The sequence below is a fragment of the Pleurodeles waltl genome, chromosome 12 (genome assembly GCF_031143425.1).
Source record: "Pleurodeles waltl isolate 20211129_DDA chromosome 12, aPleWal1.hap1.20221129, whole genome shotgun sequence".
NCBI lineage: Eukaryota > Metazoa > Chordata > Amphibia > Caudata > Salamandridae > Pleurodeles > Pleurodeles waltl.
The window spans coordinates 678,788,424-678,808,690 of NC_090451.1; the positions used below are offsets into that span (position 1 = coordinate 678,788,424).

At 31.6% G+C, this 20,267-nt stretch overlaps 15 non-coding genes across 15 annotated transcripts; all 15 read left to right on the forward strand.

Moving 5' to 3' along the window:
* The first annotated feature begins 1,270 nt into the window (after positions 1-1,270).
* On the forward strand, positions 1,271-1,344 carry TRNAT-AGU (transfer RNA threonine (anticodon AGU)). The gene has a single exon. It is a non-coding gene; the product is annotated as a tRNA-Thr (tRNA).
* Positions 1,345-2,789: 1,445 nt separating this feature from the next.
* TRNAT-UGU (transfer RNA threonine (anticodon UGU)) lies at positions 2,790-2,862 on the forward strand. Its single transcript has one exon. It is a non-coding gene; the product is annotated as a tRNA-Thr (tRNA).
* Positions 2,863-3,292: 430 nt separating this feature from the next.
* Positions 3,293-3,366, forward strand: TRNAT-AGU (transfer RNA threonine (anticodon AGU)). Its single transcript has one exon. It is a non-coding gene; the product is annotated as a tRNA-Thr (tRNA).
* A 1,949-nt stretch (positions 3,367-5,315) lies between these two features.
* Positions 5,316-5,389, forward strand: TRNAT-AGU (transfer RNA threonine (anticodon AGU)). Its single transcript has one exon. It is a non-coding gene; the product is annotated as a tRNA-Thr (tRNA).
* A 1,445-nt stretch (positions 5,390-6,834) lies between these two features.
* On the forward strand, positions 6,835-6,907 carry TRNAT-UGU (transfer RNA threonine (anticodon UGU)). The gene has a single exon. It is a non-coding gene; the product is annotated as a tRNA-Thr (tRNA).
* Positions 6,908-7,337: 430 nt separating this feature from the next.
* On the forward strand, positions 7,338-7,411 carry TRNAT-AGU (transfer RNA threonine (anticodon AGU)). Its single transcript has one exon. It is a non-coding gene; the product is annotated as a tRNA-Thr (tRNA).
* A 1,445-nt stretch (positions 7,412-8,856) lies between these two features.
* On the forward strand, positions 8,857-8,929 carry TRNAT-UGU (transfer RNA threonine (anticodon UGU)). Its single transcript has one exon. It is a non-coding gene; the product is annotated as a tRNA-Thr (tRNA).
* A 430-nt stretch (positions 8,930-9,359) lies between these two features.
* On the forward strand, positions 9,360-9,433 carry TRNAT-AGU (transfer RNA threonine (anticodon AGU)). The gene has a single exon. It is a non-coding gene; the product is annotated as a tRNA-Thr (tRNA).
* A 1,949-nt stretch (positions 9,434-11,382) lies between these two features.
* Positions 11,383-11,456, forward strand: TRNAT-AGU (transfer RNA threonine (anticodon AGU)). Its single transcript has one exon. It is a non-coding gene; the product is annotated as a tRNA-Thr (tRNA).
* A 1,952-nt stretch (positions 11,457-13,408) lies between these two features.
* Positions 13,409-13,482, forward strand: TRNAT-AGU (transfer RNA threonine (anticodon AGU)). Its single transcript has one exon. It is a non-coding gene; the product is annotated as a tRNA-Thr (tRNA).
* Positions 13,483-14,927: 1,445 nt separating this feature from the next.
* TRNAT-UGU (transfer RNA threonine (anticodon UGU)) lies at positions 14,928-15,000 on the forward strand. The gene has a single exon. It is a non-coding gene; the product is annotated as a tRNA-Thr (tRNA).
* A 430-nt stretch (positions 15,001-15,430) lies between these two features.
* Positions 15,431-15,504, forward strand: TRNAT-AGU (transfer RNA threonine (anticodon AGU)). Its single transcript has one exon. It is a non-coding gene; the product is annotated as a tRNA-Thr (tRNA).
* Positions 15,505-17,456: 1,952 nt separating this feature from the next.
* TRNAT-AGU (transfer RNA threonine (anticodon AGU)) lies at positions 17,457-17,530 on the forward strand. The gene has a single exon. It is a non-coding gene; the product is annotated as a tRNA-Thr (tRNA).
* Positions 17,531-18,975: 1,445 nt separating this feature from the next.
* On the forward strand, positions 18,976-19,048 carry TRNAT-UGU (transfer RNA threonine (anticodon UGU)). Its single transcript has one exon. It is a non-coding gene; the product is annotated as a tRNA-Thr (tRNA).
* A 430-nt stretch (positions 19,049-19,478) lies between these two features.
* TRNAT-AGU (transfer RNA threonine (anticodon AGU)) lies at positions 19,479-19,552 on the forward strand. The gene has a single exon. It is a non-coding gene; the product is annotated as a tRNA-Thr (tRNA).
* Positions 19,553-20,267: the final 715 nt, after the last annotated feature.

Below are 20,267 nucleotides of genomic sequence, written 5' to 3' on the forward strand. Positions count from 1 at the left end.
AGAATGTTAAAGAAAAGGAAAGAGACGACAAACAAATTGAAAGTTCAATTTAACTAATGCATTTTACTCACAACACATAATTTTATATTCTATAGGTAGGGTAAGTCACTCATTAAGGAAGTATTCTAAAATAAATTTGGTCTTCTAACCTATAGTGTTTGACAACAGAGTTGTATCAACTTAGAAAAGAAAATTGAAAAACAAGATTTCTATTGCACTCCATTCTGTTATCAGATCCAGTAAAGTTTGACATGCAGGTTCTGTGGCCTAGCTGGTTAAAGTGTCTTTATGGAAAACAGGAGATCCTAACTTCAACTCTTAGCAGCACCTTTCTCTTTTTTTTATAGTTAAATAACAGATTATTTTCATTAGATGAACCTTTGATATAATTTCAAAATGAAAAATTAGAATTAGCTTACTATTGAATAATTCATCTTAATACTAAATAAAATTCTGAGTATTTTCAAGATGACAGAAGCTAGACTGTGAATGTAAAATGAAGGGTATATCAAAGAGGAAGATAAATAGGAAATAAAACCATGGAGTTGAAGAGGAAAAGTGATGCAATCCTCTACAATAATAATTTGTGAAACACTCAAAAATGTAATCTACTTTTATGAGTACTTTTTAACAAAGACTTAGGTATTCTTCTTAAGTGATGGGGAATTCTTTTATGTCTAACGTAATAACACAGATAAAGAAGACTGCACAGAAGGCATTGAGAACCAATAATGGCAACTAAGTGAATTATTTAATTGCTGTAGGTCAAAGAGGTGCTGTGGCTTAGTGGTTAAAGTCCCTGTCTCTTAAACAGGAAATCCTGAGTTCAAATCTCAGCAGTACCTCAAATTTGCTCCAAACTTATTTAATTTCTTCAAGAAAATGTTAAATACAGTTTAAAAACAAGAGTAGACTCCTATTCACTTTAGAATGCTTCATCTCATAATGAAATAAGCACTTGGTATTTTTCAGAATTTCAAAGCAATACCATGCATGAATAAGGGAAATGAGAATTACAACGACCAGGAAAGAGATGAAAATTCAATTTAGAGTTGAATTTAACTAATGCATTTCACTCACAAGACATAATTCAATATATTAGAAGAACGGTAAGCCACCTCTTATGGAAGTATTTTTAAATAAATTTGGTGTTCTCACCTACAGTGTTTCAGAACCGAGTTGTGTGAACTTAGAAAAGAAAATTAAAAAAACAAAACTGATTTCTATTTCACTCCATTCAGCTAACTATTTCATAGAACTTTGTCATGCAGGTGCTGTGGCTTAGCTGGTTAAAGCGCCTGTCTAGTAAATAGGAGATCCTGAGTTCAAATCTCAGCAGCACCTTCATACTTTAATTGTTAAATTACAGATCAGTTTCCTGACATGTTCTCTTACACAATTTAAAAATGAAAAATCTGAGTCATCTTACTAATAGACAGTTCATCTTAATATTAAACAAAATTCAGAGAATTTTCATGGTAACAGAAGTAATACTTTGAATGTAAAAGGAAGAGTAAATCAAATAGGAAGGTATATATGAACTAAAACCCTAGAGTTGAAGGCAATTGATGTATTCCTCTAAAATTATTATGTGTAAACCACACAAAAATGTAATCCACTTTTCTAAGTACTTTTTAACTAAAATGTAGGTATTCTTCTTAAGTGGTGGGGAATGCTTTTCTGTTCAACATTTCACCACAGATAAACAAGACTGCACTGAAGGCAGTGAGGACAAGTCATCTCCACAAAGTCAGCTATTCATAGTTTGTAAGATAAGTAGGTGCTGTTGTTTAGTGGTCAAAGCTTCTCTCTCATAAATAGGAAGTCCTGTTTTCAAATTTCAGCAACACTTTAGAATTAGTTCAAACTTTTAAAACTCAATTTCTTCAAGTAAACATTAAATATAGTTTAAAAACAAGAGTAGTGTTCTGTTGACTTTAGAATGCTTGATCTCCAAATGAAATAAACACTTTGTGTTTTGCAGAATTTCAAACCAATATCATAAAAGAATAGGGGAAAAGAGAATGTTAAAGAAAAGGAAAGAGACAACAAACAAATTGAAAGTTCAATTTAACTAATGCATTTTACTCACAACACATAATTTTATATTCTATAGCTAGGGTAAGTCACTCATTAAGGAAGTATTCTAAAATAAATGTGGTCTTCTCACCCATAGTGTTTGACAACAGAGTTGCATCAACTTAGAAAAGAAAATTGAAAAACGAGATTTCTATTGCACTCCATTCTGTTATCAGATCCAGTAAAGTTTGTGATGCAGGTTCTATGGCCTAGGTGGTTAAAGTGTCTTTATGGAAAACAGGAGATCATAACTTCAACTCTTAGCAGCACCTTTCTCTTTTCATAGTTAAATAACACATTATTTTCATTAGATGAACCTTTGATATAATTTAAAAATGAAAAATTTGAATCAGCTTACTATTGAACAATTCATCTTGATACTAAATAAAATTCAGAGTATTTTCAAGATGACAGAAGCTAGACTGTGAATGTAAAATGAAGGGTATATCAAAGAGGAAGATAAATAGGAAATCAAACCATGGAGTTGAAGAGGAAAAGTGATGCAATCCTCTACAATAATAATTTGTGAAACACTCAAAAATGTAATCTACTTTTATGAGTACATTTTAACAAAGACTTAGGTATTCTTCTTAAGTGATGGGGAATTATTTTATGTCTAAAGTAATAACACAGAAAAAGAAGACTCCACAGAAGGCATTGAGAACCAATAATGCAACTAAGTGAATTATTCAATCGCCTTAGGACAAAGAGGTGCTGTGGCTTAGTGGTTAAAGCGCCTGTCTTGTAAACAAGAAATCCTGAGTTCAAATCTCAGCAGTACCTCAAATTTGGTCCAAACTTATAGAATTTAATTTCTTCAAGAAAATGTTAAATACAGTTTAAAAACAAGAGTAGACTCCTATTCACTTTAGAATGCTTCATCTCATAATGAAATAAGCACTTGGTATTTTGCAGAATTTCAAAGCAATACCATGCATGAATAAGGGAAATGAGAATCACAACGACCAGGAAAGAGATGAAAATTCAATTTAGAGTTGAATTTAACTAATGCATTTCACTCACAAGACATAATTCAATATATTAGAAGAACGGTAAGCCACCTCTTATGGAAGTATTTTTAAATAAATTTGGTGTTCTCACCTACAGTGTTCCAGAACCGAGTTGTGTGAACTTAGAAAAGAAAATTAAAAAAACAAAACTGATTTCTATTTCACTCCATTCAGCTAACTATTTCAATAAACTTTGTCACACAGGTGCTGTGGCTTAGCTGGTTAAAGCCCCTGTCTAGTAAACAGGAGATCCTGAGTTCAAATCTCAGCAGCACCTTCATATTTTAATTGTTAAATTACAGATCAGTTTCCTGACATGTTCTCTAACTCAATTTAAAAATGAAAAATCTGAGTCATCTTACTAATAGACAGTTCATCTTAATATTAAACAAAATTCAGAGAATTTTCATGGTAACAGAAGCAATACTTTGTAAAAGGAAGAGTAAATCAAATAGGAAGGTATATATGAACTAAAACCCTAGAGTTGAAGGCAATTGATGTATTCCTCTACAATTATTATGTGTAAACCACACAAAAATGTAATCCACTTTTCTAAGTACTTTTTAACTAAAATGTAGGTATTCTTCTTAAGTGGTGGGGAATGCTTTTCTGTTCAACATTTCACCACAGATAAACAAGACTGCACTGAAGGCAGTGAGGACAAGTCATCTCCACAAAGTCAGCTATTCATAGTTTGTAAGATAAGTAGGTGCTGTTGTTTAGTGGTCAAAGCTTCTCTCTCATAAATAGGAAGTCCTGTTTTCAAATTTCAGCAACACTTTAGAATTAGTTCAAACTTTTAAAACTCAATTTCTTCAAGTACACATTAAATATAGTTTAAAAACAAGAGTAGTGTTCTTTTGACTTTAGAATGCTTGATCTCCAAATGAAATAAACACTTTGTGTTTTGCAGAATTTCAAAGCAATACCATAAAAGAATAGGGGAAAAGAGAATGTTAAAGAAAAGGAAAGAGACGACAAACAAATTGAAAGTTCAATTTAACTAATGCATTTTACTCACAACACATAATTTTATATTCTATAGGTAGGGTAAGTCACTCATTAAGGAAGTATTCTAAAATAAATTTGGTCTTCTAACCTATAGTGTTTGACAACAGAGTTGTATCAACTTAGAAAAGAAAATTGAAAAACAAGATTTCTATTGCACTCCATTCTGTTATCAGATCCAGTAAAGTTTGACATGCAGGTTCTGTGGCCTAGCTGGTTAAAGTGTCTTTATGGAAAACAGGAGATCCTAACTTCAACTCTTAGCAGCACCTTTCTCTTTTTTTTTATAGTTAAATAACAGATTATTTTCATTAGATGAACCTTTGATATAATTTCAAAATGAAAAATTATAATTAGCTTACTATTGAATAATTCATCTTAATACTAAATAAAATTCTGAGTATTTTCAAGATGACAGAAGCTAGACTGTGAATGTAAAATGAAGGGTATATCAAAGAGGAAGATAAATAGGAAATAAAACCATGGATTGGAAGAGGAAAAGTGATGCAATCCTCTACAATAATAATTTGTGAAACACTCAAAAATGTAATCTACTTTTATGAGTACTTTTTAACAAAGACTTAGGTATTCTTCTTAAGTGATGGGGAATTCTTTTATGTCTAACGTAATAACACAGATAAAGAAGACTGCACAGAAGGCATTGAGAACCAATAATGGCAACTAAGTGAATTATTTAATGGCTGTAGGTCAAAGAGGTGCTGTGGCTTAGTGGTTAAAGTCCCTGTCTCTTAAACAGGAAATCCTGAGTTCAAATCTCAGCAGTACCTCAAATTTGCTCCAAACTTATAGAATTTAATTTCTTCAAGAAAATGTTAAATACAGTTTAAAAACAAGAGTAGACTCCTATTCACTTTAGAATGCTTCATCTCATAATGAAATAAGCACTTGGTATTTTTCAGAATTTCAAAGCAATACCATGCATGAATAAGGGAAATGAGAATTACAATGACCAGGAAAGAGATGAAAATTCAATTTAGAGTTGAATTTAACTAATGCATTTCACTCACAAGACATAATTCAATATATTAGAAGAACGGTAAGCCACCTCTTATGGAAGTATTTTTAAATAAATTTGGTGTTCTCACCTACAGTGTTTCAGAACCGAGTTGTGTAAACTTAGAAAAGAAAATTAAAAAAACAAAACTGATTTCTATTTCACTCCATTCAGCTAACTATTTCATAGAACTTTGTCATGCAGGTGCTGTGGCTTAGCTGGTTAAAGCGCCTGTCTAGTAAACAGGAGGTCCTGAGTTCAAATCTCAGCAGCACCTTCATATTTTAATTGTTAAATTACAGATCAGTTTCCTGACATGTTCACTTACACAATTTAAAAATGAAAAATCTGAGTCATCTTACTAATAGACAGTTCATCTTAATATTAAACAAAATTCAGAGAATTTTCATGGTAACAGAAGCAATACTTTGAATGTAAAAGGAAGAGTAAATCAAATAGGAAGGTATATATGAACTAAAACCCTAGAGTTGAAGGCAAATGATGTATTCCTCTACAATTATTATGTGTAAACCACACAAAAATGTAATCCACTTTTCTAAGTACTTTTTAACTAAAATGTAGGTATTCTTCTTAAGTGGTGGGGAATGCTTTTCTGTTCAACATTTCACCACAGATAAACAAGTCTGCACTGAAGGCAGTGAGGACAAGTCATCTCCACAAAGTCAGCTATTCATAGTTTGTAAGATAAGTAGGTGCTGTTGTTTAGTGGTCAAAGCTTCTCTCTCATAAATAGGAAGTCCTGTTTTCAAATTTCAGCAACACTTTAGAATTAGTTCAAACTTTTAAAACTCAATTTCTTCAAGTAAACATTAAATATAGTTTAAAAACAAGAGTAGTGTTCTGTTGACTTTAGAATGCTTGATCTCCAAATGAAATAAACACTTTGTGTTTTGCAGAATTTCAAACCAATATCATAAAAGAATAGGGGAAAAGAGAATGTTAAAGAAAAGGAAAGAGACAACAAACAAATTGAAAGTTCAATTTAACTAATGCATTTTACTCACAACACATAATTTTATATTCTATAGCTAGGATAAGTCACTCATTAAGGAAGTATTCTAAAATAAATTTGGTCTTCTCACCCATAGTGTTTGACAACAGAGTTGTATCAACTTAGAAAAGAAAATTGAAAAACGAGATTTCTATTGCACTCCATTCTGTTATCAGATCCAGTAAAGTTTGTGATGCAGGTTCTGTGGCCTAGGTGGTTAAAGTGTCTTTATGGAAAACAGGAGATCATAACTTCAACTCTTAGCAGCACCTTTCTCTTTTCATAGTTAAATAACAGATTATTTTCATTAGATGAACCTTTGATATAATTTAAAAATGAAAAATTTGAATCAGCTTACTATTGAACAATTCATCTTGATACTAAATAAAATTCAGAGTATTTTCAAGATGACAGAAGCTAGACTGTGAATGTAAAATGAAGGGTATATCAAAGAGGAAGATAAATAGGAAATCAAACCATGGAGTTGAAGAGGAAAAGTGATGCAATCCTCTACAATAATAATTTGTGAAACACTCAAAAATGTAATCTACTTTTATGAGTACATTTTAACAAAGACTTAGGTATTCTTCTTAAGTGATGGGGAATTATTTTATGTCTAAAGTAATAACACAGAAAAAGAAGACTCCACAGAAGGCATTGAGAACCAATAATGCAACTAAGTGAATTATTCAATCGCCTTAGGACAAAGAGGTGCTGTGGCTTAGTGGTTAAAGCGCCTGTCTTGTAAACAAGAAATCCTGAGTTCAAATCTCAGCAGTACCTCAAATTTGGTCCAAACTTATAGAATTTAATTTCTTCAAGAAAATGTTAAATACAGTTTAAAAACAAGAGTAGACTCCTATTCACTTTAGAATGCTTCATCTCATAATGAAATAAGCACTTGGTATTTTGCAGAATTTCAAAGCAATACCATGCATGAATAAGGGAAATGAGAATCACAACGACCAGGAAAGAGATGAAAATTCAATTTAGACTTGAATTTAACTAATGCATTTCACTCACAAGACATAATTCAATATATTAGAAGAACGGTAAGCCACCTCTTATGGAAGTATTTTTAAATAAATTTGGTGTTCTCACCTACAGTGTTCCAGAACCGAGTTGTGTGAACTTAGATAAGAAAATTAAAAAAACAAAACTGATTTCTATTTCACTCCATTCAGCTAACTATTTCAATAAACTTTGTCACACAGGTGCTGTGGCTTAGCTGGTTAAAGCGCCTGTCTAGTAAACAGGAGATCCAGAGTTCAAATCTCAGCAGCACCTTCATATTTTAATTGTTAAATTACAGATCAGTTTCCTGACATGTTCTCTAACACAATTTAAAAATGAAAAATCTGAGTCATCTTACTAATAGACAGTTCATCTTAATATTAAACAAAATTCAGAGAATTTTCATGGTAACAGAAGCAATACTTTGAATGTAAAAGGAAGAGTAAATCAAATAGGAAGGTATATATGAACTAAAACCCTAGAGTTGAAGGCAAATGATGTATTCCTCTACAATTATTATGTGTAAACCACACAAAAATGTAATCCACTTTTCTAAGTACTTTTTAACTAAAATGTAGGTATTCTTCTTAAGTGGTGGGGAATGCTTTTCTGTTCAACATTTCACCACAGATAAACAAGTCTGCACTGAAGGCAGTGAGGACAAGTCATCTCCACAAAGTCAGCTATTCATAGTTTGTAAGATAAGTAGGTGCTGTTGTTTAGTGGTCAAAGCTTCTCTCTCATAAATAGGAAGTCCTGTTTTCAAATTTCAGCAACACTTTAGAATTAGTTCAAACTTTTAAAACTCAATTTCTTCAAGTAAACATTAAATATAGTTTAAAAACAAGAGTAGTGTTCTGTTGACTTTAGAATGCTTGATCTCCAAATGAAATAAACACTTTGTGTTTTGCAGAATTTCAAACCAATATCATAAAAGAATAGGGGAAAAGAGAATGTTAAAGAAAAGGAAAGAGACAACAAACAAATTGAAAGTTCAATTTAACTAATGCATTTTACTCACAACACATAATTTTATATTCTATAGCTAGGATAAGTCACTCATTAAGGAAGTATTCTAAAATAAATTTGGTCTTCTCACCCATAGTGTTTGACAACAGAGTTGTATCAACTTAGAAAAGAAAATTGAAAAACGAGATTTCTATTGCACTCCATTCTGTTATCAGATCCAGTAAAGTTTGTGATGCAGGTTCTGTGGCCTAGGTGGTTAAAGTGTCTTTATGGAAAACAGGAGATCATAACTTCAACTCTTAGCAGCACCTTTCTCTTTTCATAGTTAAATAACAGATTATTTTCATTAGATGAACCTTTGATATAATTTAAAAATGAAAAATTTGAATCAGCTTACTATTGAACAATTCATCTTGATACTAAATAAAATTCAGAGTATTTTCAAGATGACAGAAGCTAGACTGTGAATGTAAAATGAAGGGTATATCAAAGAGGAAGATAAATAGGAAATCAAACCATGGAGTTGAAGAGGAAAAGTGATGCAATCCTCTACAATAATAATTTGTGAAACACTCAAAAATGTAATCTACTTTTATGAGTACATTTTAACAAAGACTTAGGTATTCTTCTTAAGTGATGGGGAATTATTTTATGTCTAAAGTAATAACACAGAAAAAGAAGACTCCACAGAAGGCATTGAGAACCAATAATGCAACTAAGTGAATTATTCAATCGCCTTAGGACAAAGAGGTGCTGTGGCTTAGTGGTTAAAGCGCCTGTCTTGTAAACAAGAAATCCTGAGTTCAAATCTCAGCAGTACCTCAAATTTGGTCCAAACTTATAGAATTTAATTTCTTCAAGAAAATGTTAAATACAGTTTAAAAACAAGAGTAGACTCCTATTCACTTTAGAATGCTTCATCTCATAATGAAATAAGCACTTGGTATTTTGCAGAATTTCAAAGCAATACCATGCATGAATAAGGGAAATGAGAATCACAACGACCAGGAAAGAGATGAAAATTCAATTTAGACTTGAATTTAACTAATGCATTTCACTCACAAGACATAATTCAATATATTAGAAGAACGGTAAGCCACCTCTTATGGAAGTATTTTTAAATAAATTTGGTGTTCTCACCTACAGTGTTCCAGAACCGAGTTGTGTGAACTTAGATAAGAAAATTAAAAAAACAAAACTGATTTCTATTTCACTCCATTCAGCTAACTATTTCAATAAACTTTGTCACACAGGTGCTGTGGCTTAGCTGGTTAAAGCGCCTGTCTAGTAAACAGGAGATCCTGAGTTCAAATCTCAGCAGCACCTTCATATTTTAATTGTTAAATTACAGATCAGTTTCCTGACATGTTCTCTAACACAATTTAAAAATGAAAAATCTGAGTCATCTTACTAATAGACAGTTCATCTTAATATTAAACAAAATTCAGAGAATTTTCATGGTAACAGAAGCAATACTTTGAATGTAAAAGGAAGAGTAAATCAAATAGGAAGGTATATATGAACTAAAACCCTAGAGTTGAAGGCAATTGATGTATTCTTCTACAATTATTATGTGTAAACCACTCAAAAATTTAATCCACTTTTCCAAGCACTTTTGAACTAAAATGTAGGTATTCTTCTTAAGTGGTGGGGAATGCTTTTCTGTTCAACATTTCACCACAGATAAACAAGACTGCACTGAAGGCAGTGAGGACAAGTCATCTCCACAAAGTCAGCTATTCATATTTTGTAAGATAAGTAGGTGCTGTTGTTTAGTGGTCAAAGCTTCTCTCTCATAAATAGGAAGTCCTGTTTTCAAATTTCAGCAACACTTTAGAATTAGTTCAAACTTTTAAAACTCAATTTCTTCAAGTAAACATTAAATATAGTTTAAAAACAAGAGTAGTGTTCTGTTGACTTTAGAATGCTTGATCACCAAATGAAATAAACACTTTGTGTTTTGCAGAATTTCAAAGCAATACCATAAATGAATAGGGGAAAAGAGAATGTTAAAGAAAAGGAAAGAGACGACAAACAAATTGAAAGTTCAATTTAACTAATGCATTTTACTCACAACACATAATTCAATATTCTATAGGTAGGGTAAGTCACTCATTAAGGAAGTATTTTAAAATAAATGAGGTCTTCTCACCTATAGTGTTTGACAACAGAGTTGTATCAACTTAGAAAAGAAAATTGAAAAACGAGATTTCTATTGCACTCCATTCTGTTATCAGATCCAGTAAAGTTTGTCATGCAGGTTCTGTGGCCTAGGTGGTTAAAGTGTCTTTATGGAAAACAGGAGATCCTAACTTCAACTCTTAGCAGCACCTTTTTTCTTTTCATAGTTAAATAACAGATTATTTTCATTAGATGAACCTTTGATATAATTTCAAAATGAAAAATTAGAATTAGCTTACTATTGAACAATTCATCTTAATACTAAATACAATTCAGAGTATTTTCAAGATGACAGAAGCTAGACTGTGAATGTAAAATGAAGGGTATATCAAAGAGGAATATAAATAGGAAATAAAACCATGGAGTTGAAGAGGAAAAGTGATGCAATCCTCTACAATAATAATTTGTGAAACACTCAAAAATGTAATCTACTTTTATGAGTACTTTTTAACAAAGACTTAGGTATTCTTCTTAAGTGATGGGGAATTCTTTTATGTCTAACGTAATAACACAGATAAAGAAGACTGCACAGAAGGCATTGAGAACCAATAATAGCAACTAAGTGAATTATTCAATTGCCGTAGGGCAAAGAGGTGCTGTGGCTTAGTGGTTAAAGCGCCTGTCTCGTAAACAAGAAATCCTGATTTCAAATCTCAGCAGTACCTCAAATTTGCTCCAAACTTATAGAATTTAATTTCTTCAAGAAAATGTTAAATACAGTTTAAAAACAAGAGTAGACTCCTATTCACTTTAGAATGCTTCATCTCATAATGAAATAAGCACTTGGTATTTGCAGAATTTCAAAGCAATACAATGCATGAATAAGGGAAATGAGAATTACAACGACCAGGAAAGAGATGAAAATTCAATTTAGAGTTGAATTTAACTAATGCATTTCACTCACAAGACATAATTCAATATTCTAGAAGAACGGTAAGCCACCTCTTATGGAAGTATTTTTAAATAAATTTGGTGTTCTCACCTACAGTGTTTAAGAACAGAGTTGTGTGAACTTAGAAAAGAAAACTAAAAAAACAAAACTGATTTCTATTTCACTCCATTCAGCTAACTATTTCATAGAACTTTGTCATGCAGGTGCTGTGGCTTAGCTGGTTAAAGCACCTGTCTAGTAAACAGGAGATCCTGAGTTCAAATCTCAGCAGCACCTTCATATTTTAATTGTTAAATTACAGATCAGTTTCCTGACATGTTCACTTACACAATTTAAAAATGAAAAATCTGAGTCATCTTACTAATAGACAGTTCATCTTAATATTAAACAAAATTCAGAGAATTTTCATGGTAACAGAAGCAATACTTTGAATGTAAAAGGAAGAGTAAATCAAATAGGAAGGTATATATGAACTAAAACCCTAGAGTTGAAGGCAATTGATGTATTCCTCTACAATTATTATGTGTAAACCACACAAAAATGTAATCCACTTTTCTAAGTACTTTTTAACTAAAATGTAGGTATTCTTCTTAAGTGGTGGGGAATGCTTTTCTGTTCAACATTTCACCACAGATAAACAAGACTGCACTGAAGGCACTGAGGACAAGTCATCTCCACAAAGTCAGCTATTCATAGTTTGTAAGATAAGTAGGTGCTGTTGTTTAGTGGTCAAAGCTTCTCTCTCATAAATAGGAAGTCCTGTTTTCAAATTTCAGCAACACTTTAGAATTAGTTCAAACTTTTAAAACTCAATTTCTTCAAGTACACATTAAATATAGTTTAAAAACAAGAGTAGTGTTCTTTTGACTTTAGAATGCTTGATCTCCAAATGAAATAAACACTTTGTGTTTTGCAGAATTTCAAAGCAATACCATAAAAGAATAGGGGAAAAGAGAATGTTAAAGAAAAGGAAAGAGACGACAAACAAATTGAAAGTTCAATTTAACTAATGCATTTTACTCACAACACATAATTTTATATTCTATAGGTAGGGTAAGTCACTCATTAAGGAAGTATTCTAAAATAAATTTGGTCTTCTAACCTATAGTGTTTGACAACAGAGTTGTATCAACTTAGAAAAGAAAATTGAAAAACAAGATTTCTATTGCACTCCATTCTGTTATCAGATCCAGTAAAGTTTGACATGCAGGTTCTGTGGCCTAGCTGGTTAAAGTGTCTTTATGGAAAACAGGAGATCCTAACTTCAACTCTTAGCAGCACCTTTCTCTTTTTTTTATAGTTAAATAACAGATTATTTTCATTAGATGAACCTTTGATATAATTTCAAAATGAAAAATTAGAATTAGCTTACTATTGAATAATTCATCTTAATACTAAATAAAATTCTGAGTATTTTCAAGATGACAGAAGCTAGACCGTGAATGTAAAATGAAGGGTATATCAAAGAGGAAGATAAATAGGAAATAAAACCATGGAGTTGAAGAGGAAAAGTGATGCAATCCTCTACAATAATAATTTGTGAAACACTCAAAAATGTAATCTACTTTTATGAGTACTTTTTAACAAAGACTTAGGTATTCTTCTTAAGTGATGGGGAATTCTTTTATGTCTAACGTAATAACACAGATAAAGAAGACTGCACAGAAGGCATTGAGAACCAATAATGGCAACTAAGTGAATTATTTAATTGCTGTAGGTCAAAGAGGTGCTGTGGCTTAGTGGTTAAAGTCCCTGTCTCTTAAACAGGAAATCCTGAGTTCAAATCTCAGCAGTACCTCAAATTTGCTCCAAACTTATAGAATTTAATTTCTTCAAGAAAATGTTAAATACAGTTTAAAAACAAGAGTAGACTCCTATTCACTTTAGAATGCTTCATCTCATAATGAAATAAGCACTTGGTATTTTTCAGAATTTCAAAGCAATACCATGCATGAATAAGGGAAATGAGAATTACAACGACCAGGAAAGAGATGAAAATTCAATTTAGAGTTGAATTTAACTAATGCATTTCACTCACAAGACATAATTCAATATATTAGAAGAACGGTAAGCCACCTCTTATGGAAGTATTTTTAAATAAATTTGGTGTTCTCACCTACAGTGTTTCAGAACCGAGTTGTGTGAACTTAGAAAAGAAAATTAAAAAAACAAAACTGATTTCTATTTCACTCCATTCAGCTAACTATTTCATAGAACTTTGTCATGCAGGTGCTGTGGCTTAGCTGGTTAAAGCGCCTGTCTAGTAAATAGGAGATCCTGAGTTCAAATCTCAGCAGCACCTTCATACTTTAATTGTTAAATTACAGATCAGTTTCCTGACATGTTCTCTTACACAATTTAAAAATGAAAAATCTGAGTCATCTTACTAATAGACAGTTCATCTTAATATTAAACAAAATTCAGAGAATTTTCATGGTAACAGAAGCAATACTTTGAATGTAAAAGGAAGAGTAAATCAAATAGGAAGGTATATATGAACTAAAACCCTAGAGTTGAAGGCAATTGATGTATTCCTCTACAATTATTATGTGTAAACCACACAAAAATGTAATCCACTTTTCTAAGTACTTTTTAACTAAAATGTAGGTATTCTTCTTAAGAGGTGGGGAATGCTTTTCTGTTCAACATTTCACCACAGATAAACAAGACTGCACTGAAGGCAGTGAGGACAAGTCATCTCCACAAAGTCAGCTATTCATAGTTTGTAAGATAAGTAGGTGCTGTTGTTTAGTGGTCAAAGCTTCTCTCTCATAAATAGGAAGTCCTGTTTTCAAATTTCAGCAACACTTTAGAATTAGTTCAAACTTTTAAAACTCAATTTCTTCAAGTAAACATTAAATATAGTTTAAAAACAAGAGTAGTGTTCTGTTGACTTTAGAATGCTTGATCTCCAAATGAAATAAACACTTTGTGTTTTGCAGAATTTCAAACCAATATCATAAAAGAATAGGGGAAAAGAGAATGTTAAAGAAAAGGAAAGAGACAACAAACAAATTGAAAGTTCAATTTAACTAATGCATTTTACTCACAACACATAATTTTATATTCTATAGCTAGGGTAAGTCACTCATTAATGAAGTATTCTAAAATAAATTTGGTCTTCTCACCCATAGTGTTTGACAACAGAGTTGTATCAACTTAGAAAAGAAAATTGAAAAACGAGATTTCTATTGCACTCCATTCTGTTATCAGATCCAGTAAAGTTTGTGATGCAGGTTCTGTGGCCTAGGTGGTTAAAGTGTCTTTATGGAAAACAGGAGATAATAACTTCAACTCTTAGCAGCACCTTTCTCTTTTCATAGTTAAATAACAGATTATTTTCATTAGATGAACCTTTGATATAATTTAAAAATGAAAAATTTGAATCAGCTTACTATTGAACAATTCATCTTGATACTAAATAAAATTCAGAGTATTTTCAAGATGACAGAAGCTAGACTGTGAATGTAAAATGAAGGGTATATCAAAGAGGAAGATAAATAGGAAATCAAACCATGGAGTTGAAGAGGAAAAGTGATGCAATCCTCTACAATAATAATTTGTGAAACACTCAAAAATGTAATCTACTTTTATGAGTACATTTTAACAAAGACTTAGGTATTCTTCTTAAGTGATGGGGAATTATTTTAATTCTAAAGTAATAACACAGAAAAAGAAGACTCCACAGAAGGCATTGAGAACCAATAATGCAACTAAGTGAATTATTCAATCGCCTTAGGACAAAGAGGTGCTGTGGCTTAGTGGTTAAAGCGCCTGTCTTGTAAACAAGAAATCCTGAGTTCAAATCTCAGCAGTACCTCAAATTTGGTTCAAACTTATAGAATTTAATTTCTTCAAGAAAATGTTAAATACAGTTTAAAAACAAGAGTAGACTCCTATTCACTTTAGAATGCTTCATCTCATAATGAAATAAGCACTTGGTATTTTGCAGAATTTCAAAGCAATACCATGCATGAATAAGGGAAATGAGAATCACAACGACCAGGAAAGAGATGAAAATTCAATTTAGAGTTGAATTTAACTAATGCATTTCACTCACAAGACATAATTCAATATATTAGAAGAACGGTAAGCCACCTCTTATGGAAGTATTTTTAAATAAATTTGGTGTTCTCACCTACAGTGTTCCAGAACCGAGTTGTGTGAACTTAGAAAAGAAAATTTAAAAAACAAAACTGATTTCTATTTCACTCCATTCAGCTAACTATTTCAATAAACTTTGTCACACAGGTGCTGTGGCTTAGCTGGTTAAAGCGCCTGTCTAGTAAACAGGAGATCCTGAGTTCAAATCTCAGCAGCACCTTCATATTTTCATTGTTAAATTACAGATCAGTTTCCTGACATGTTCTCTAACACAATTTAAAAAAGAAAAATCTGAGTCATCTTACTAATAGACAGTTCATCTTAATATTAAACAAAATTCAGAGAATTTTCATGGTAACAGAAGCAATTATTTGAATGTAAAAGGAAGAGTAAATCAAATAGGAAGGTATATATGAACTAAAACCCTAGAGTTGAAGGCAATTGATGTATTCCTCTACAATGATTATGTGTAAACCACACAAAAATGTAATCCACTTTTCTAAGTACTTTTTAACTAAAATGTAGGTATTCTTCTAAAGTGGTGGGGAATGCTTTTCTGTTCAACATTTCACCACAGATAAACAAGACTGCACTGAAGGCAGTGAGGACAAGTCATCTCCACAAAGTCAGCTATTCATAGTTTGTAAGATAAGTAGGTGCTGTTGTTTAGTGGTCAAAGCTTCTCTCTCATAAATAGGAAGTCCTGTTTTCAAATTTCAGCAAAACTTTAGAATTAGTTCAAACTTTTAAAATTCAATTTCTTCAAGTACACATTAAATATAGTTTAAAAACAAGAGTAGTGTTCTTTTGACTTTAGAATGCTTGATCTCCAAATGAAATAAACACTTTGTGTTTTGCAGAATTTCAAAGCAATACCATAAAAGAATAGGGGAAAAGAGAATGTTAAAGAAAAGGAAAGAGACGACAAACAAATTGAAAGTTCAATTTAACTAATGCATTTTACTCACAACACATAATTTTATATTCTATAGGTAGGGTAAGTCACTCATTAAGGAAGTATTCTAAAATAAATTTGGTCTTCTAACCTATAGTGTTTGACAACAGAGTTGTATCAACTTAGAAAAGAAAATTGAAAAACAAGATTTCTATTGCACTCCATTCTGTTATCAGATCCAGTAAAGTTTGACATGCAGGTTCTGTGGCCTAGCTGGTTAAAGTGTCTTCATGGAAAACAGGAGATCCTAACTTCAACTCTTAGCAGCACCTTTCTCTTTTTTTTATAGTTAAATAACAGATTATTTTCATTAGATGAACCTTTGATATAATTTCAAAATGAAAAATTAGAATTAGCTTACTATTGAATAATTCATCTTAATACTAAATAAAATTCTGAGTATTTTCAAGATGACAGAAGCTAGACTGTGAATGTAAAATGAAGGGTATATCAAAGAGGAAGATAAATAGGAAATAAAACCATGGAGTTGAAGAGGAAAAGTGATGCAATCCTCTACAATAATAATTTGTGAAACACTCAAAAATGTAATCTACTTTTATGAGTACTTTTTAACAAAGACTTAGGTATTCTTCTTAAGTGATGGGGAATTCTTTTATGTCTAACGTAATAACACAGATAAAGAAGACTGCACAGAAGGCATTGAGAACCAATAATGGCAACTAAGTGAATTATTTAATTGCTGTAGGTCAAAGAGGTGCTGTGGCTTAGTGGTTAAAGTCCCTGTCTCTTAAACAGGAAATCCTGAGTTCAAATCTCAGCAGTACCTCAAATTTGCTCCAAACTTATAGAATTTAATTTCTTCAAGAAAATGTTAAATACAGTTTAAAAACAAGAGTAGACTCCTATTCACTTTAGAATGCTTTATCTCATAATGAAATAAGCACTTGGTATTTTTCAGAATTTCAAAGCAATACCATGCATGAATAAGGGAAATGAGAATTACAACGACCAGGAAAGAGATGAAAATTCAATTTAGAGTTGAATTTAACTAATGCATTTCACTCACAAGACATAATTCAATATATTAGAAGAACGGTAAGCCACCTCTTATGGAAGTATTTTTAAATAAATTTGGTGTTCTCACCTACAGTGTTTCAGAACCGAGTTGTGTGAACTTAGAAAAGAAAATTAAAAAAACAAAACTGATTTATATTTCACTCCATTCAGCTAAATATTTCATAGAACTTTGTCATGCAGGTGCTGTGGCTTAGCTGGTTAAAGCGCCTGTCTAGTAAATAGGAGATCCTGAGTTCAAATCTCAGCAGCACCTTCATACTTTAATTGTTAAATTACAGATCAGTTTCCTGACATGTTCTCTTACACAATTTAAAAATGAAAAATCTGAGTCATCTTACTAATAGACAGTTCATCTTAATATTAAACAAAATTCAGAGAATTTTCATGGTAACAGAAGCAATACTTTGAATGTAAAAGGAAGAGTAAATCAAATAGGAAGGTATATAGGAACTAAAACCCTAGAGTTGAAGGCAATTGATGTATTCCTCTACAATTATTATGTGTAAACCACACAAAAATGTAATCCACTTTTCTAAGTACTTTTTAACTAAAATGTAGGTATTCTTCTTAAGTGGTGGGGAATGCTTTTCTGTTCAACATTTCACCACAGATAAACAAGACTGCACTGAAGGCAGTGAGGACAAGTCATCTCCACAAAGTCAGCTATTCGTAGTTTGTAAGATAAGTAGGTGCTGTTGTTTAGTGGTCAAAGCTTCTCTCTCATAAATAGGAAGTCCTGTTTTCAAATTTCAGCAACATTTTAGAATTAGTTCAAACTTTTAAAACTCAATTTCTTCAAGTAAACATTAAATATAGTTTAAAAACAGGAGTAGTGTTCTGTTGACTTTAGAATGCTTGATCTCCAAATGAAATAAACACTTTGTGTGTTGCAGAATTTCAAACCAATATCATAAAAGAATAGGGGAAAAGAGAATGTTAAAGAAAAGGAAAGAGACAACAAACATATTGAAAGTTCAATTTAACTAATGCATTTTACTCACAACACATAATTTTATATTCTACAGCTAGGGTAAGTCACTCATTAAGGAAGTATTCTAAAATAAATGTGGTCTTCTCACCCATAGTGTTTGACAACAGAGTTGTATCAACTTAGAAAAGAAAATTGAAAAACGAGATTTCTATTGCACTCCATTCTGTTATCAGATCCAGTAAAGTTTGTGATGCAGGTTCTGTGGCCTAGGTGGTTAAAGTGTCTTTATGGAAAACAGGAGATCATAACTTCAACTCTTAGCAGCACCTTTCTCTTTTCATAGTTAAATAACAGATTATTTTCATTAGATGAACCATTGATATAATTTAAAAATGAAAAATTTGAATCAGCTTACTATTGAACAATTCATCTTGATACTAAATAAAATTCAGAGTATTTTCAAGATGACAGAAGCTAGACTGTGAATGTAAAATGAAGGGTATATCAAAGAGGAAGATAAATAGGAAATAAAACCATGGAGTTGAAGAGGAAAAGTGATGCAATCCTCTACAATAATAATTTGTGAAACACTCAAAAATGTAATCTACTTTTATGAGTACATTTTAACAAAGACTTAGGTATTCTTCTTAAGTGATGGGGAATTATTTTATGTCTAAAGTAATAACACAGAAAAAGAAGACTCCACAGAAGGCATTGAGAACCAATAATGCAACTAAGTGAATTATTCAATCGCCTTAGGACAAAGAGGTGCTGTGGCTTAGTGGTTAAAGCGCCTGTCTTGTAAACAGGAAATCCGGAGTTCAAATCTCAGTAGTACCTCAAATTTGGTCCAAACTTATAGAATTTAATTTCTTCAAGAAAATGTTAAATACAGTTTAAAAACAAGAGTAGACTCCTATTCACTTTAGAATGCTTCATCTCATAATGAAATAAGCACTTGGTATTTTGCAGAATTTCAAAGCAATACCATGCATGAATAAGGGAAATGAGAATCACAACGACCAGGAAAGAGATGAAAATTCAATTTAGAGTTGAATTTAACTAATGCATTTCACTCACAAGACATAATTCAATATATTAGAAGAACGGTAAGCCACCTCTTATGGAAGTATTTTTAAATAAATTTGGTGTTCTCACCTACAGTGTTCCAGAACCGAGTTGTGTGAACTTAGAAAAGAAAATTAAAAAAACAAAACTGATTTCTATTTCACTCCATTCAGCTAACTATTTCAATAAACTTTGTCACACAGGTGCTGTGGCTTAGCTGGTTAAAGCGCCTGTCTAGTAAACAGGAGATCCTGAGTTCAAATCTCAGCAGCACCTTCATATTTTAATTGTTAAATTACAGATCAGTTTCCTGACATGTTCTCTAACACAATTTAAAAATGAAAAATCTGAGTCATCTTACTAATAGACAGTTCATCTTAATATTAAACAAAATTCAGAGAATTTTCATGGTAACAGAAGCAATACTTTGTAAAAGGAAGAGTAAATCAAATAGGAAGGTATATATGAACTAAAACCCTAGAGTTGAAGGCAATTGATGTATTCCTCTACAATTATTATGTGTAAACCACACAAAAATGTAATCCACTTTTCTAAGTACTTTTTAACTAAAATGTAGGTATTCTTCTTAAGTGGTGGGGAATGCTTTTCTGTTCAACATTTCACCACAGATAAACAAGACTGCACTGAAGGCAGTGAGGACAAGTCATCTCCACAAAGTCAGCTATTCATAGTTTGTAAGATAAGTAGGTGCTGTTGTTTAGTGGTCAAAGCTTCTCTCTCATAAATAGGAAGTCCTGTTTTCAAATTTCAGCAACACTTTAGAATTAGTTCAAACTTTTAAAACTCAATTTCTTCAAGTACACATTAAATATAGTTTAAAAACAAGAGTAGTGTTCTTTTGACTTTAGAATGCTTGATCTCCAAATGAAATAAACACTTTGTGTTTTGCAGAATTTCAAAGCAATACCATAAAAGAATAGGGGAAAAGAGAATGTTAAAGAAAAGGAAAGAGACGACAAACAAATTGAAA